This window comes from Halictus rubicundus, chromosome 17 (genome assembly GCF_050948215.1).
Source record: "Halictus rubicundus isolate RS-2024b chromosome 17, iyHalRubi1_principal, whole genome shotgun sequence".
Lineage (NCBI taxonomy): Eukaryota > Metazoa > Arthropoda > Insecta > Hymenoptera > Halictidae > Halictus > Halictus rubicundus.
In genome coordinates this window covers 4,417,234-4,433,381 of record NC_135165.1, presented here as the reverse complement: position 1 = coordinate 4,433,381, position 16,148 = coordinate 4,417,234, and positions in this window count along the sequence as shown.

Below are 16,148 nucleotides of genomic sequence, written 5' to 3'. Positions count from 1 at the left end.
TTCCCCGTTTTTATCTGGTGCGCCCCGACTATATGACTATCAGTGTATGATCGTGGAAGCTCGGTTCACCGGTGCCTATATACGATTGTAAAGGCACCGTAGCACGTGGCCCGTACCCCGCTTTCGGTCAATCCTGCGTTCCCCCACCCCGTTCCCTCCGCTTTCCTGCTCCCTCTCGTCATTCTCTCTCCCTCCCTCTCTCTCTCTCTCTCTCTCTTTCCCTCGTTTCCCCTCTCGCTCCCCGTTGCACGCTCTTCTCTCCTATTCTTCCTTCTCTTCCCCCTCCCCCCGAAGAACCTCTTTTCCTTCTGCTCCTCCGCCTCCGGCACCCGTCGAATTCCCTCCTCTTTATTTCACGCTCACCACCGCCGCGTCTCCCACCATCCATGACTCGTGGGTCAGGACTCCACGACTCATTCATAACTCCCCGCGAGCGACCAACCATCCCCACTAAACCGCAATCCATGGGCGCGATCCCCACCACCGGCGTAGTAGAAGACCGGCATCTAAACGAAACGATCTGGACTTCGTCTCACGATCAGCCTGTTGGAAACTCGATGCTATACCGGCACGCTCCACGGCTCGGCCAACCTTGCTCTCTCTCGCAGGTGCACCGCGATACCATCTACCACAGATCATTGAAGATCCAGTTGTCCTTACCGTCGTCGTCGATCCACCACACCATCCTTCGATTGTCTCTCTACGCGATACTCTTCCATATCCTACCTAGACGAGCCCCCGCGAAGCACTATAACGCGCCTAGGTCGGTCCGCGGTAAGCGAAATTTTATAGCAATACAAATTCTCATGCCGGAGAGTCGTATGGGAGCTTCCCAAGCCAATACTGTGCTATATGCGAAGCTATAAGCAGATCGTTTAGGAGGGCTGTCGCAATTTTTGCAACGTGACAGTTTCAGAGTACTGTGTTGCAAGAGTAATTACTTTTCTGCAGGTACTGTGGCAGTATGGTACTTTGTTCTTGTAAATATTGTTGACCTTCGGTCATCCCTAGATTTCACACATTTTTCACTGATTCTGGACGAGCATCATGTTCTAAACTTCGTTTTTATCAGTCTTGAATGAACAATAGCAGAACATCAATTGTAGGAGAACGTTAATAGGAGTACAATTTTTCTCCTTTGTTAAACAAAATGTTAGTACCTCCTTCTATCCATTTGCTCGCAAGACTAAGTTAAATTCGTACTGGTACAATAAATTGTGCTGTATACGTCCAACGTGAAACGAAGTTAATTCAGAACAGTGTAATTTGAAACAGTAACAACATTAGAAGAATTTGAAAAATACTGTTGCATTATTTCCACCTTAACACTTTGAACGCCCAACTAGAAACCCGAAAAATTCCATAAAATCAAAGTAAGTTATTTAATGAAATAAAAATTGCAAAAAATTAAATGTATGATACCGAGTAATCCTCCAACTTTCTTGCATGTTACAGATCCTAATCAAGTTTACTTTAAAACCTGCACAAATAATTCCGTCACCCACATATGGGTGACGCGGCGACGAACGTGTTAAGAAACATAGATCAAGGAAGAAAATAAATTTTCATTTCGCTCCAGTTCGTTGCAATCGAGAAACATTTTGCATTAGGATCCGCAGAAATGCACAAACGGAACATTGAAATAAATCCTTTCGCAGACAAGTTTCAGAATGCACATGCTTCGATAAAATGCAATAGCAAAGAGAGATGGCGATGTTTTTCCATTCCAGAATACGTCCTTAAGGAGACTCATTTTCATTAACAATTCCAGTCCCGCTGATTAACGATTCAAGAGCGATTTTCTTGCTTGGTGGAGATTTCTGAAGGTTCTCGGCACCGTTGGATCTTGAGGACAGTTGTTCCGTTGGCGGACAAATTTCCGAAGGTTCTCGGAGTTGCTATATCTCGAGTAGATGGTATGTCTTGCGGAGTCCTCGGTCCTCGCAGCTGCACGAACGTTCCGCGGCTGGCACGCGAGCTCTTTTTCCGCGGCCGCAACGGAAGACACGTCGTTAGCTGGTTCGCTTCCTCCGTGAGAATCAGCGGTACGTTAATGTGTTTTTACAAATGAATCGTATCCGAGCGAGTGGTTTTTCTGGGGCGATCCTCGGCGCGCAGGTGGCCGAACGCGTCATTAGCGCCATCGTATGCACCGTATGCACCCGTGCGGTGGTTGCTCGTCGTTTATTATCGTTGTTGACAAAGAGACGCGGCACTCGAAATAGTCGAACACACCGTTCTTCCACGCGTCATCGACGAGAGGCAGAGAGTCATTTACGAGAGTCCATCTCTTGTAAATTAATAAGCGGCGATGGCGGCTATCGGAGCCTGCCGTGTATCCTGACGGGATCGTGTGTGTGTGTGTGCGTAGAACGCGTACGTGGGTACGTAACACTAATAATAGAGAGCGAGAGAGAGAGAGAAGATGACGATAATGGTAATAATTACGGCCGGTCTCTCGCGGGCCGCGGAACGGCGTCGTTTAATTGCATCCCGAGATTACCGGTGATAACGAGCGTGTCGCGGGGCACGCTCGATAAAGACGACAATGACGGCCGTTTTTCCATTTGTTCAGCTTTTCTCGAACGGACACGGCCACAGTCTCGACCTGTCCGCGTCGTCGGCGTCGACGTTACCGAATGAATCACTCGCCTCGGTGCATAGATCGCGGTGTATCATTAGCACATTCCTTCATTTCATTCGACCTTCGACAGGATTGATTTGTAATCGACCGACGTGCGACGAGCCTCGCGAAATTTTCGGCGCCATCGTCGCACAAGAGCGAGCCTCCGTACGAGATTCCGCGACGTTATCGGTCGGCGGACTTCCATAATATTGACTTTGCATAAAATGTTTACGGACGTTTTAGAACGCCGCGCGCCGCGCCGCGGGTAGTATAATAGCCACTTCAATTAACGCTCCTTCCTCCGTCCCGTCCGTCATCGAGCTCGGACATGGTAAGATCATTTGGTAGCACAGTCTTTCATATTTTCAGCAGAATCGTAACCCTACGGATCCTCCACCCTAACGCGCGTAAATCCCCGCTTGATGCGCAACCACCGACACCTTTTCCTTTCCCACCTGAAATCGGTGATGACGTTTCCTTTCACCAGCTCTTACGTATCGCTTATGTGCTCGCTGGACCTTCTCCACCTGCCCTCGAAATCCTAGACCCACCCGTGATTCGGGAACGGCTCGCGAGAACCTTCGTCCGGAAAGTTTTCCAGAAACGATTCCGCCGCCGGGAAATTTCAGCGGGAAATTTCCTTAATAACGGGCAGCCGGTAACTGAATCATTCCTATAGCCGGCGCGGATAATCGCTGTTAGATAATCCATTCAGGCTACCGAGATTACAAAGCTCAATGAGTAAGTCGATGCATATGCAGATACCCTTTTTACGGAAACCGGGCCAGGAAAATGTTATCGTGTGGCATTCCTTGGAACTCCACGCTGCTGATAACTTCATTCTTAGACAGTTTCCTTTGGGGAAAACTGTGTGGTGTATTTTTGTACAATTTTCGGGTATGCAAGTCATATTTTTTAAAATAGGAAACATTTCCATTAAACTGATTTCATTAAAAGATTTCACAAATTAAATTGAAAGTTTTAGTAAACTGAAGATTAACATACTCGCGTGGCTTCGTCAATACTCCGTGTTTTCAAGAGTGTTTTTAAGATATGCCATTTTGTTGTATGCGAAAGAAAATTCGATTTTTAGCAAGAAGTGATTTATTATTTAGACTTGATTAACATCTGGCTAGATCTCGGAGATATACACAGATAGGACTTGAAATTGAAGTTATTTATTGGCTAAAAAATTAGACACGACTTTCTAAAAATTTTTCGTTGACCCAGAGATCGTACGAGTTCGATCCTGAGTGCAACGAGTCGATACCTGGAATCATCGACGTGACTAAACGATTTCTGTTACATCAACTTAGGAAATCACGTTAGTGGGACACCGTAATAACGGTTTCTGGGTTATGGGCACCACAGATCACGGCACCTACTGACGTCACAGGCAGATCAAAGTCTGTAACAGCGGACGTCACCGGGGCGTTACACGGTAAAAATCAAATCGGTCCCCGAAAAAGTAAAAGGCGTCGGTTTCGAAGACGAAGGTCGTCTCATTTCGATCGCTTCCTTCTACTTTCGCCGGTCGGCTTGTTAACGTAGTGACGTAGCGATTTTCGCAACTATTACGCCTGGTGTCGCCAATAGTTGCGAAAGGACGCCTGCCCACGAGAACAGAAGCGTACGCCGGCTACGTCACGTTTAATTTTCGGGGTCAAGTGCACAGCATTCAAGAAATGCCACGGAGTATGACACCATACGCCTGATCCTCGATGCACCGGCTAGATCTTTTGTTATATAACGAAAGGATCGCTATCGTGGACGCTGTGTGCAACTGCACGGTGCATTGGAAATTCGAGGGATTCGTGGTCGGTGATTAGAGTCCGTTTAATTAACCAGTTTTCCAAGTTAAGGGCTCTATGTACCTTAATTAAGAAGAGAATCAATCTTTTATATTGCAGAATTTTCCTAGATTAGCTAGTGACAATTATCTGGTACTTTTTAAAGTTTAGTTTCTGTAAAAATCACAATTATATACTTATTTTTATTAATGGAACAATAATTTTTGATGGAGGATTCTTGCAAGTAGAACCCATGCTTCCCAAGCATCGCGACTGAATTCGAAAATTTGGTAAAACTGCTCATTACACTGAGAAAGTAATTAATCAATCAAATAATTTAATACAACTTGATGGATTCAACACGTGTTCTTTGAACATGAATTATGCAACAAAAAATGGAAACATTCAAAATAATACCGTTTTTTCTATTTTTCAATATTGTTCTTATTAATTCTAGTACGTGAGATACCTATGCTCGTTAGAATCACGTTCCCCGACTATAAATGTTGTCTCCCAATCGCTACAACTTCGATAAACCTTATTATTGTTGTAAAAAATAAATCGTGTGCATTCTTCGAAGGTTAGCCAATAGGCATACCTGGTTTGAAACGATAATACTAAATATTTTTCCTGTAGCTAATTCGCATAGCCGAAAGTCACGTATTCAGTTAAGAGTTAAATGCAACGGGGGAGTTCCAGTTACATTAATAATAATTTCCTATTGACAACTAGATAATCCGACGATATTCTTGGCGCAGCTATCTTTAATTAGCCTCGAGGACATTGAATGCCTCCGTCGCAAATTATTTGGACAATTTCGCGACTAAGACGGTCCTAGCTCGCAACTATTGACATATTCAGCAAGGTAATCCGATTAGTTCGGGTAACCTAAAATTGCGCCTGCCAGTGTATTAAGAACCCTATTAAGTAAACCCGAGGGCTTAAACCTGCGATTAACGTCGACAGTGCAGTGCCCTAAAAAGGGTAAACACAAGCAGGTCGGGCGAAGGCGCATGGTTTAGCGGTTCGACCGGACTCGACACCACATAATCGTTACGCCCTTTCTTCTATTATCCGGCTCTTACACGATTTTGCGGCCATTTCGGGAAGTACGCGTGCCAATTCCGATACCCGAAAATTCAAGTTAGGCTCGCAAAGGTCGAGCGGAACAAGCCGATTTACCATTTGAACCTAAATTTAAAACATATTTGGCACGTAGGTACTTCATTGTTTCCTCAGATGGTAATTAAAAATGTCTAATTTGTTAACAACTCATATTTTTTAAATGTATTATTTCTTTGAAAATCTGTCATTGCAAGACGAAGGAATTACACTTTGAAATTTTCGTCGAGTTGTGTCTGAGAAGTTTGGAGAAAATAAATTCTGCGACCCCAAATTTGGTTGCTTTCACCCCTCAAACATGTTAACACCATTTCATACTTCGCTCGGGTAATATCCATTGTTAGTCCGCGATACTCATTCCGTCGTTCATAACTGCAGATCGCGTATATCAATGAATATATTGTTTGTCCTTTGTCATTTATCGCTTATTGATTAAAAAATAAAAAAAATGAAATGAATTTGGCGAAGCATTTTGTCCCGGGAAAACAGGTTTTCGAATCTGTAAGTAAATATATTGTTCGAACGACGCTCGATAATGTAACAATAGCGTAAAACATCGCGCGGAAATTATTGCGACGAGAAACAATGAATTACGTGACTTCGAAGTTTCGATAAAAGAAAACAATGTTTCTCCGGTATCGCGTGGACCAGAAAAAAATATCGAATGGAGCAACCTTATAAGAATTTCTTGACGATACGTGACTATCTCGTTAAAAAAAAGGACGAACGCAGTTCCCTTGACTTTTACTCGCGCGTAGTCAACAAAGTCACGTGTAGGTCTCGATGGACCTTCGTGACTTATGCGGATACTATGTGCTGGCGATAATAAATATGGATTACTATGAAACGCATCATAAACACGTGACTCAGTTTCATCTTTCTTGTTTTTCGAAACAATCAACACGCGAATACGAATCGCTGCGTATCCTTACGCTTTTGCGACGAAATCAACAATCTGCTGGATGTGAGATTTCGACGAAGGGAAAAATTCTAATTGAAGTGATTTGGCAAGATTGGCAAGAATCGGCGAATTGAAAAATAATTTGCTTAACCCAAAGATTTTTCTTGGATGAAAAATTCTCAAAAAATTACAAAAGTAAAAGGTGTTCATAAAGCATCACACGCTTAAATATTAAGAAACTTTTTTTGAAAAAGAATTTTTTTGGGGAGAAATGAGTAAAAATGGGTTCGAGGTGTCCCCCCCTTGGGACTGCACGTGACGACTGGAGTTATGGGAGTGCTATGGTTAATCGACTCCAGCCCCGATTGCCGGTGGCACGTTTAAAAGCTTGGAAACTTCGATCTTCGATAGATAGCTGCGAGTTTAGGTCATGATACATTCGACCAGGTGTAGCATTTTAATTTACACGGGACTGTACGTGACCGTCCTCACGCACTTTGACAGTGGGTCCATTAGAGATACCGTTTTCCGTGCCTACACACATGCTATCGCGCATTATGTGGAATACCGCATCAGCATTATAATTCCGAACGATAACACACAGAAATTTCGGTATACGTGATCCGTTCGGACGCAGAAAGATAAACGTAAATGTTCTAATGTTACATTGTTATTAGTATCTCTCTTACTTCGCTTTGCATCGTAAGTATTTGTCAGGCTCACTTCCGTATAAATGTTTGGGAAACATTCAATGATGTTGTCAACGTATCAATTAAAAATTATCAGCGAATTCTTCGAGGCCATCGCTCGCACACATATTTTATTTATTTTATATTCGTATCCGTTAACAGATCGACGTAAAGAAATAACAGGATCACATATCAGAAACTGAGGAAGACACTGTAGCATAATTGTTGTTAAATAGAAAAACATTTTCATCCCTTAACCATCGTGTCTTTCTCTGGGAATCCTCTAAAATAAAAACTTTCTGCATAGACTGTTAAAGAACAAGGGCCAAATCGAAGTTCTTTCTTTTCTCAACAATCTAAATTGGTTGAAAACGGTGTAACAGCATTCTGAAACTTTTCTAACGATCTCACTGCCGGAGCAGTCTGACGTCTTCCATTTGGAAGAGTGCCTAATTCATTCAAATTTCACACGTCCATAAATTAGGCGTTTAAGAAGAAGAAACACGCACGAGGATCAAGATTGCGTACGCGTCTGCGAATTCCGCGCGCAAGTTTCCAGAAACTTCGATCGATCTGAAAACGACGTCGAAATCCACAAAACAGAAAAGAGTCTTCAGACAACGCGCGTCAGCAACCAGTTAATTCGCCATTTGCATGTTAAGGTTTTCCATCTGGTTGAAACTCGCTGCGCTAGGGTTAAGTGGTGACTAGTCGACTTTACGCAGAAAACGTGCGTGGCGCACGTGGACATCATCGAGGGAGAGAAGAAAAAAGCCGAGAGCGCAGTGACACGGGCGCGTTTAATCAGTGAGTCAAAACGGTTTTATTGTTTCTCGGGAATCGGGCTTGTTTTCCGTCAAAAACCGAGACGATGCCGGGACACAACGGCGAAGTCATCCCGATGATTTTTGCCGGCGTCTGACGCATAACACCGAGGCACACCGTTAGTTACGCGAATTAACATCGCGTTACACTATTGCGCGTGGCGGTCACGCATCGTCGAGCAATGCGTGCCCTCAGAACCGATAATTGCTTCGATGGAACTGGAACACAATCGTCAGAATTGTGCAATCTGATTGCCCGCTGCCAAGTGAAATATTGCTTCGAGCTAAAGCGATCCGCATGATCTCCCTATGCGGATCCAGTGTCTTTCAAGTATGCTGCATATCGCAGCGTTTCAATTTTGAATAACGTAGTTGAATAAATTTACAAGAGAGTCCTTGGACGATTCACTATGAATTCTCGAATCAAATGGAACAAGTACAGTGAATTCTCGATATATGTCCGCAAAACCGGTCTTGCCAATGTCGTGTATCGCCCAGGAGGCCTCTCGGTAGTGGGGATAACTCCACGACATTTATCATGCAGGCCTTGGCGACGTATAGAGAGAAATCACTGTAACTATGGGAATAACTTGAATCGAACGAATGTTTTAACTAACAAAAATTTTGGTACGATCTCGAAACATGCTCGAATAAGCTAAGAAGCTTCGATGCATACAATAGTGGCAATAGGGACATTACCTGGGCCAATGAATTTCCAGAATAACTCTGGAAATTAGTTTAGATAGTTTTGGTTACAAAAATTGTTGCATTATTCCAAAAACTTGCGCAAATAAGCAGACCAAGTTTCAGAGTGCTAATAATCACTTGATGAGTAACAACGTGGACCACCGAACGGAATTTCGAGAGGAACTTTGAACAGAATTTGAAGTTGAGGGTGCGTTCGCGGTCTCGAAAAGGTAAACGTGAACGGAGCGATTTGAGTTCGTTGTACCCTCTGTTCCGGGGTAGGTTTCGGATGGTTGTAGAAGGAGGTAACCGGTCAGGATGTCGCGGGCTCGGTATTACGCGATCGAATTCACGGCGCGTACACAGCGCGGCGTATTCCCCAGAAAAACAAGGTTTGACTGGTCCAAGTGAAAAAGGCGGGAGCAATTTTTCGAAAGAGGCAATTATCGATTGGTGTGGTCCCCGCGATCGCTTGCGTTGCAAGAAGCGGATAGAGACATCGGCCACATTCCAGGAGTACGAAAGGCACGCCAAGAACCCAATAGGGACCCCGGGCTTTCCTGTCTTTCTTTATCTCACTCTTATACTGTGACCATCTTGCTGTCCGTTTTGCCCTTTCTGTTTAACATTTCGGCCGCACAAGGACCACCCAGACACCACTCTCGTTGTCTGGCGCAATATTCAATACCCGAGAGCTATATCGGCCGCGTGCGGCCCAAAGAAACAGATAGCGGGAACAAAACCGCACCGGGAGGATCCTCCAACACTTTCTGTTACCTCACCAAAAAATATATTCCGATTTTTGCCAGCGTTTCTTCTCACTCGAATCAACCACTCCCGAAACCACCCGTCGGTTTCGGAAACTCTTACCCTACGAGTGCCTCGATGCAATACGAGGTTAAACAAACAATGATTTTTCGCAGCTTAAAAGATCCAGCACAAACTCCGAAAGGTCTCGTTAAAATATCTATCGCAGTTTACTTTTAATTAATTTTCTAAACTAAAGTTCGATGACTTGGACAAAAGTTTTTGAAACCTATTTATCTTGAACTACTGTGCAATTATGTTCTTGTTTACAGTTCGGTATGTTCTTAATGAAATGCAAAAATTTTTGTCGAATTTGTCATTGCTTTTTCTTGAATGCGAGGATTACCTGGAAGGATTTTCTTTTCGGATTACCGTGCAATGCGAAGTGAAATAAGAAAATGAATTTCCACAGTTCGAATCTTTCACGAAAACGAAGAAAAGAATACAAAAAGTCCCATTAAATTGTCTGTCGCAATTTTCTTTTAATTAACCGTTGAAAGTCCCGTATGTCGGGCTGCTATAACGTCGATCCGGTCATGCAGAACAGAACTTGCGGAGGTGTATTTTTATAATTAATTGGATTGATTACTTGCGTCGAGTTCTGCACGGTCACTGTAACGAACGTCGTCCTACATTGTGCGATTCCCTATTTCTGGACAGCCATTTCTATAAAGAAATTCTCGCAAAACGAACCTTCACACCTTTCGCAAACCCTAATATTTAACCTTAACGTTTCGACACAAAATTAATAAATTTCCAAACTTTACAACTGATATCATTTCACAGAAATCGAATAAAAGTCTAAATTACTCTGTAAATGTATACTTCTATAAATACGTTCTCTGTCACTAGCTAATTACCTAACCGGGCATTACCTAACCTTATTAATATCAGCGCTGCGATATTCCTCGAATAAATGAAAATTGTTTCGATTTAAAAGCGTAATCGGATGCGATCGATAATCATCGAACGAAATGACCAGAAACGCTTCGATTTCGAACGTTAATTTTCTCCGTTTCAGCAAACGCGAGCGGAATTTGCGGGATCGCGAATAGCGACATTGTGTTCGCGCGGCTACGTAATAGAATGAAAAATGAAACAGCTTACCGGAGCAGGGAAGAGAGTTTAGCATCGAGGCAGCGGCGACTTAAAAATTTTCTGAGCCGTAATGTCAACATTCATTTATTGGCGTGTTCCTGTCACCGAACGTTCTGTCGGTCGTGCGGGGATATATTTACCAGACGGTTTCGCGCGCGATGCCGGCGAACAAGATTCGCGAACGCGTTCCCATGCAGGTTTATCGGCGAATTTTGACGGGTGCAGCGATCGACGGGGATTAAAAGGATGTGAAATTGACACTGGCCCGTGGACATGTGTCAACGAAGACGGCGGACGCGAAAGAAGGTAAACAAAAGAGCAGCAGTGACAGTTAGGTGTGAGTAGAATCGTGTCGTTCTCGCGTACGATCCTCTAATAAATTATATTATTCGCGTCCGCGGCCACAAGCTACAACCTGCTTTACAACTTATTATACGCGTGTCCCGCCAAGTTATTCTCCACTAAATTCATTATTATTATTAATATTATTATTACTTCTCAATTTTTCACCAGTCTATATTTTCTTCGGGATTTGCAATTATGCTCGAAAAATCTCCAACGGAAATAACCATCATTTTGCAGGAGTATACTGTTCCTGAATGCGACTCGATGCTCCGATAACAGTCATTGATGTTGTCACCTCAAATCCACGACAAGCGTAGTAAATACTACCCAAGGACGGGATGGGTCCTGTCCGTCGCAAGTGAATTATATTTATACAAACATTCGCTGCTTTCGCGGGCTCTACTATCGAGCTTAAAATGCCATTGATGCCACCACTCCGCCGGCTCAATTTGTTAACACGCCGACCGTCAACTTTACACGACGTTTAAATTATTCTTGAACTATTTCCCATAATAGCAGTAAAACTTCCCCCCAAAATAATAATAGTAACAGTTTAGTCATTGTAAACAAAACTGCAGAGTTACTTTCTTGAACTCTTATAGGTTAAATCCCAATCGGTGCAAGCAGATGTAAAGTGACGCCCTAGGTTAGGTTAGGGTTTACCTTGTAAAGGTGAAGAATAGATTTCTTAATCTGTGCACGGAAACTGTTTTGCTTAGTATTGAAATTGTTACGCATTATCTTCATGTCACAAGAATCAATTGTCCAGGGTTACTAATTTATGTCAACTACCTTCTAACCCGTCAACATTGTTCATACTGTCCACAATTTATACCCTCTCGCATTAAGAGAAACATAATCCTTCAGACCTTGCTGCGCTGTTTCCTAAAGACAAAGACATCGAGGGTACTTTAATTTCAACTTTCCGATTCAGGGGCCTCAGGTGTGCACCGGCTGGTCGCACGATCGACGAAGTATCAAAAGATCGGCAGGTAGTTGGGAATGTCCGCGGGTCCCGGTTTTGTTTTCGCCGGAAAATCCAAGGCTCGGTTCACCGAACGGTTCGGCCGGGCGAACACAAAGGAGGATCGTCGTCGTTTTGCAAGACTCACAGGCGGCATTCCACGATCCGTCGCAGCGTAGATCCTCGGGCAACGAGTCCCACGCCATGGAACATTCGCGTCGCGATCACGTTCGAGCATTTCACTCGACGTACGTTATCCGACCGTGAATGTCGTTTGCACGATCGCGCACTCAAACACGCACTGCCGCGGTCTTTTCTCGCGGCACGAGTCCCGATCAGCTGTGCCGAGCTACTGGAAAATCGGGGGCACGATCGCAGCCCCGCGAACTTATGGCGAACCGCGTCACCTCGACGGAGATTTCCACAGGGTGATTTACCGGCCAGTGAACCCGAAAGCAGCAACGCTGCCAAGCGATCGCGTAGGGAAACGCGTTTTTCGGCTAAGATGTCAGCCAAGAGATCAAACCGTGCGCACATGTCCCGCCAGATATTACTTCGGATATGTTTCGATGAGGATTAAATGAACTCGAGAGACGCACGTACTGGTATCATTAGTCTTTTTTTACAGGAGGACGCGTCAAGGATTTGTGAAGGTCAACTTTGATTTCTACGGTAATCGTCCTCGGGAATCTTCCAGTGACGGAAAAGCGATGTCGGTCTCTTCGCCGACACTTAAGTGTAGCCTGAAGAAAGCGGTTCCCTCTGCAATATTTTGGTGGCGGACTTTCGGTACCCTGTGAATCACCCTGTATGTGGTACAATGCTCGCCTAAATTCATATCAACGGTTCCTAATCGTACAGGTTGATTAAGCGTGCTACCTAAATTTATAGAGTATTCAGTACAAAAATGACTGAAACGAGAGTTGTCCGGTTTTGAGAGTAGCATACAATGTAACACTGACTTTCCGTTTTGCATTTTTGTCGAGATTAACCTTGAGTTTTTTAAATCGTAATTTTAATATTGCGATTAAACAGAGAATAGAACCCTGAAAAAACTATTCTCTAAACGATTATTTCGTGCCTCCATTAATTTTGAATTTCGTTGTTCTCCGTTACAATTAACGCATGTGCGTAACCGATCGACAAACGCAAACGCTACTGATTTTCTTTTTCGCGAATTACGTTCGTCTCCACGGCGATCAGACGTTTTGTTATAAAACAATATGCAGCAACAACGTTACACAAGAAACCAACAGGAAACTTTAAAGTGATTACGACGTAATCACGAGCATTATATTGATGCAGCTGCTGAAAATCAATCTTAACTGTTGCACGATTAAATCATTTTCTTAAGAGGTTCCCCGGCGTTAACAAAATTGTTTCTTCGCGGCACCATCATCGTTCGCTGATGAAACCAATGTTCCACGGCCTGTCACGAACTATAAGAATTCCAGCATCGTTTCGTGGAATCGTACAGCAGTCTCGGCGAATCATCGAGAGTGCATGCTGCTGCGCGTAAACACGTCGCGCGCCGCGGTCGATTCGAATTCGCTTATTAAAAAGTTGACAGCGACGGGTCGCGCGAAACCCGCGCGCCGAGTTCGACGCCTCGGAGAGGAGCTCGTCGACGATTTGTAGAAGCGAACCATTCGACCGGCTCGGGTTATTTTTACCGGGTCTCAAGTAGAGTTTCGGCGGTGCATCCGATGAGCTGCATCCCGTGGTCGTTGAATTGTAAACGATCGACGAACGTCGAGCCGCGAGTTCCTTCGTTCTTGCGTTTGATTCACGCTCGCCTTCGGCTCGTCTGGTCGGTCAGGTCTGTCTGCTATTATTTTTAGCGCGTGATCAAGAAGCCGCGAGAAGGAAAGAACCGCGAGAAAAGCATTCGCGAGACGACCGCAATGTCGGCTTCGAGCGAGTTAGGTCATCTCGCGGGCTTGGCTCGCATAATTACCAGCCGTTCTGTCACCGAAGCGTGTTCGACCGATCGCGATCTGTCTACCGCACCCTCCTCGACCGATCATCTGCCTGGTATGCTCGCGAAACCCGCAGCTGCGAACGCAGGATTTGAGAATCGTGACCTATAAAACCTGTTGCACAATGCACTTGCTCTGTGCAGTTTCGCCCTGCAATATGCTCCGGAACCACCAACGAGAAATCACACCCTTCGCTTCACCATTTCCCAATCTTCGCTAATCCTCTTTTCACGTGTTTCTCTCAGCTAGTACGCAAATAAGTTCTCCACAAATGCGCCTTTATAATCGGTAGATTAAAAAATTCGTCATGTCGACGATTATTATTATTTTTATTTGTCCCGTTCGAGGAGATTCGGAAGGTATTCTTATAGAACAGACATTTTAAAATCTCTTAGAATTGATACGGAAAATATTTATTTTGCGAAAAGATTCACAGTCTACTTAGAAAATGTTGATAGAAGTTTCCTACAAGGGGATTTCCTTGGATGATCATGCAAATATAAATTTTTGTCATTGCAAGGCGAAATAGTGATAAAATTCAATGTCCAAGCGGATAGCGACTCAAAGTGACTGCAACGTGACTATTATTTTTACTTAGAATGCTAGTACAAGGTCCAAAGTGACACATAGGGAAACTTCTGCTTTCGATACTCGAATATCTACAATCTCTGATTACCAAGAAGATGATACCGATATTTTTGTTAATCGATGAGAAAGACAATGGTTGAAAAAAAAGTACTGCTTGGTTTTTCCAGGTGTGTGTCATTGCAGTGCTACTTTGCTCAGGGCTAACGCTGCTCGTCGATAGGTAATTCAGGATCTAGTAAGTACATTTTATCAAATTACCGCATCTATATCCGCCTTTCGAAGGTGGCGATGTTCTTAGAATGTGCAACGCAGATGCATCCGGTGTTCAAATTTTAATTTACATTTAGTCATCATCTTATTCGATTCACAAACTTTCTTATATTAATCGATTCATCGTCTCTTACGTTGTATCAAACGGCGACTTACAAAAGAGTTTAACAATTTCCTTACAAATATAAATCCCATAAGAAAATTGATGGGTTTGCGTATGAAGTTGCTATCATAATTGAAAACTTCATTAAAAAAATTCCCAATCGACAAAGGGTTTAGTTTAATAATATATAATATTATAATGATATAATAATATTTAATGTTTTGGTGACAATATTGCTGTATTCCAAAGAACAAGAGTTTGTGCCAAACAAATTTGTTTTAACGATTACAATCAGACTGTTTTGAACAGTATAAATTTAGCGTTGTGTAAAGCGGTAACTATTATGGCAGAATGAAGGAAATGACGAATGTTTGTTATGAAGTAATTTGCACGATTGTTGTTCAAACACTTTCCAAGAATGTTCGCGTAAAGCATCGTTTCGTTAAGATCCACGCCAGGTTCGAGACTATGACGATTCTCTTCTGACAGAAATTACGTTATCTACGTCACCGCGAGGGACTTCCTCGAATGTAAAAATAGTCGAGTCTCGGCAGATAAAGTTACACGCTTAACATTATGGCAATGTGTTTTTCTAGGATGGAATCACTTCGCGATGTCACATCGGATAAATGATTGAGCAAAACCTCGAACGAAATCGTTACGGTAACACACTGTTTTTCTACGAGAAATCACACGTTCTCCATCGTGATCGTGATCACACTATCTTGTGACAGTGAACGATTGAAATTACTATTGTGCTTGTTATCCTCTTTAGCAAAGTATTCAATTCTCTAATTTTTATTGGCGCGTTCGAAAAGGATTCTTGAAATGTTTAATTAAGAATGGTACTGTAGTTGATGGTTCACGAATATTAAGCTTGAAAATCATAGGTGTGACATTTTACTCTGCTGACGCACTACCACTCACGTGAATTATTTCCATGTAGCGTCATGAAAACCTCGTCATCGTGGATTTTCTTAGCTTCCGTGAACGAATTGAGTGTATACATAGCAAACGCATAATACCAAACATTTCTATTTTTTCTGCTTGCTACAGACAGTATCATCATATTTATTCTCACACTTTCGCGGTTTCGTAATAACTTATAATTCATAACAATTTTATTATTAGCCGTACAAATTAATTCGTGGCTCTCAGAGTTAATCAATTGTAACATTAATTCAGATTAAAAATTGGAAACTTGTTCGTTATGAGATAAAGAAAAATCGTACAAATTGATTCAGATTCTTTTTGAAAGTAGAACGCATACTAATTGCGAATGATCAATAAATTCACGAAGAGACAGCTAAGAATTAATTTGACCACCTAATAAATAAACTAGAGGCCTCGACTTA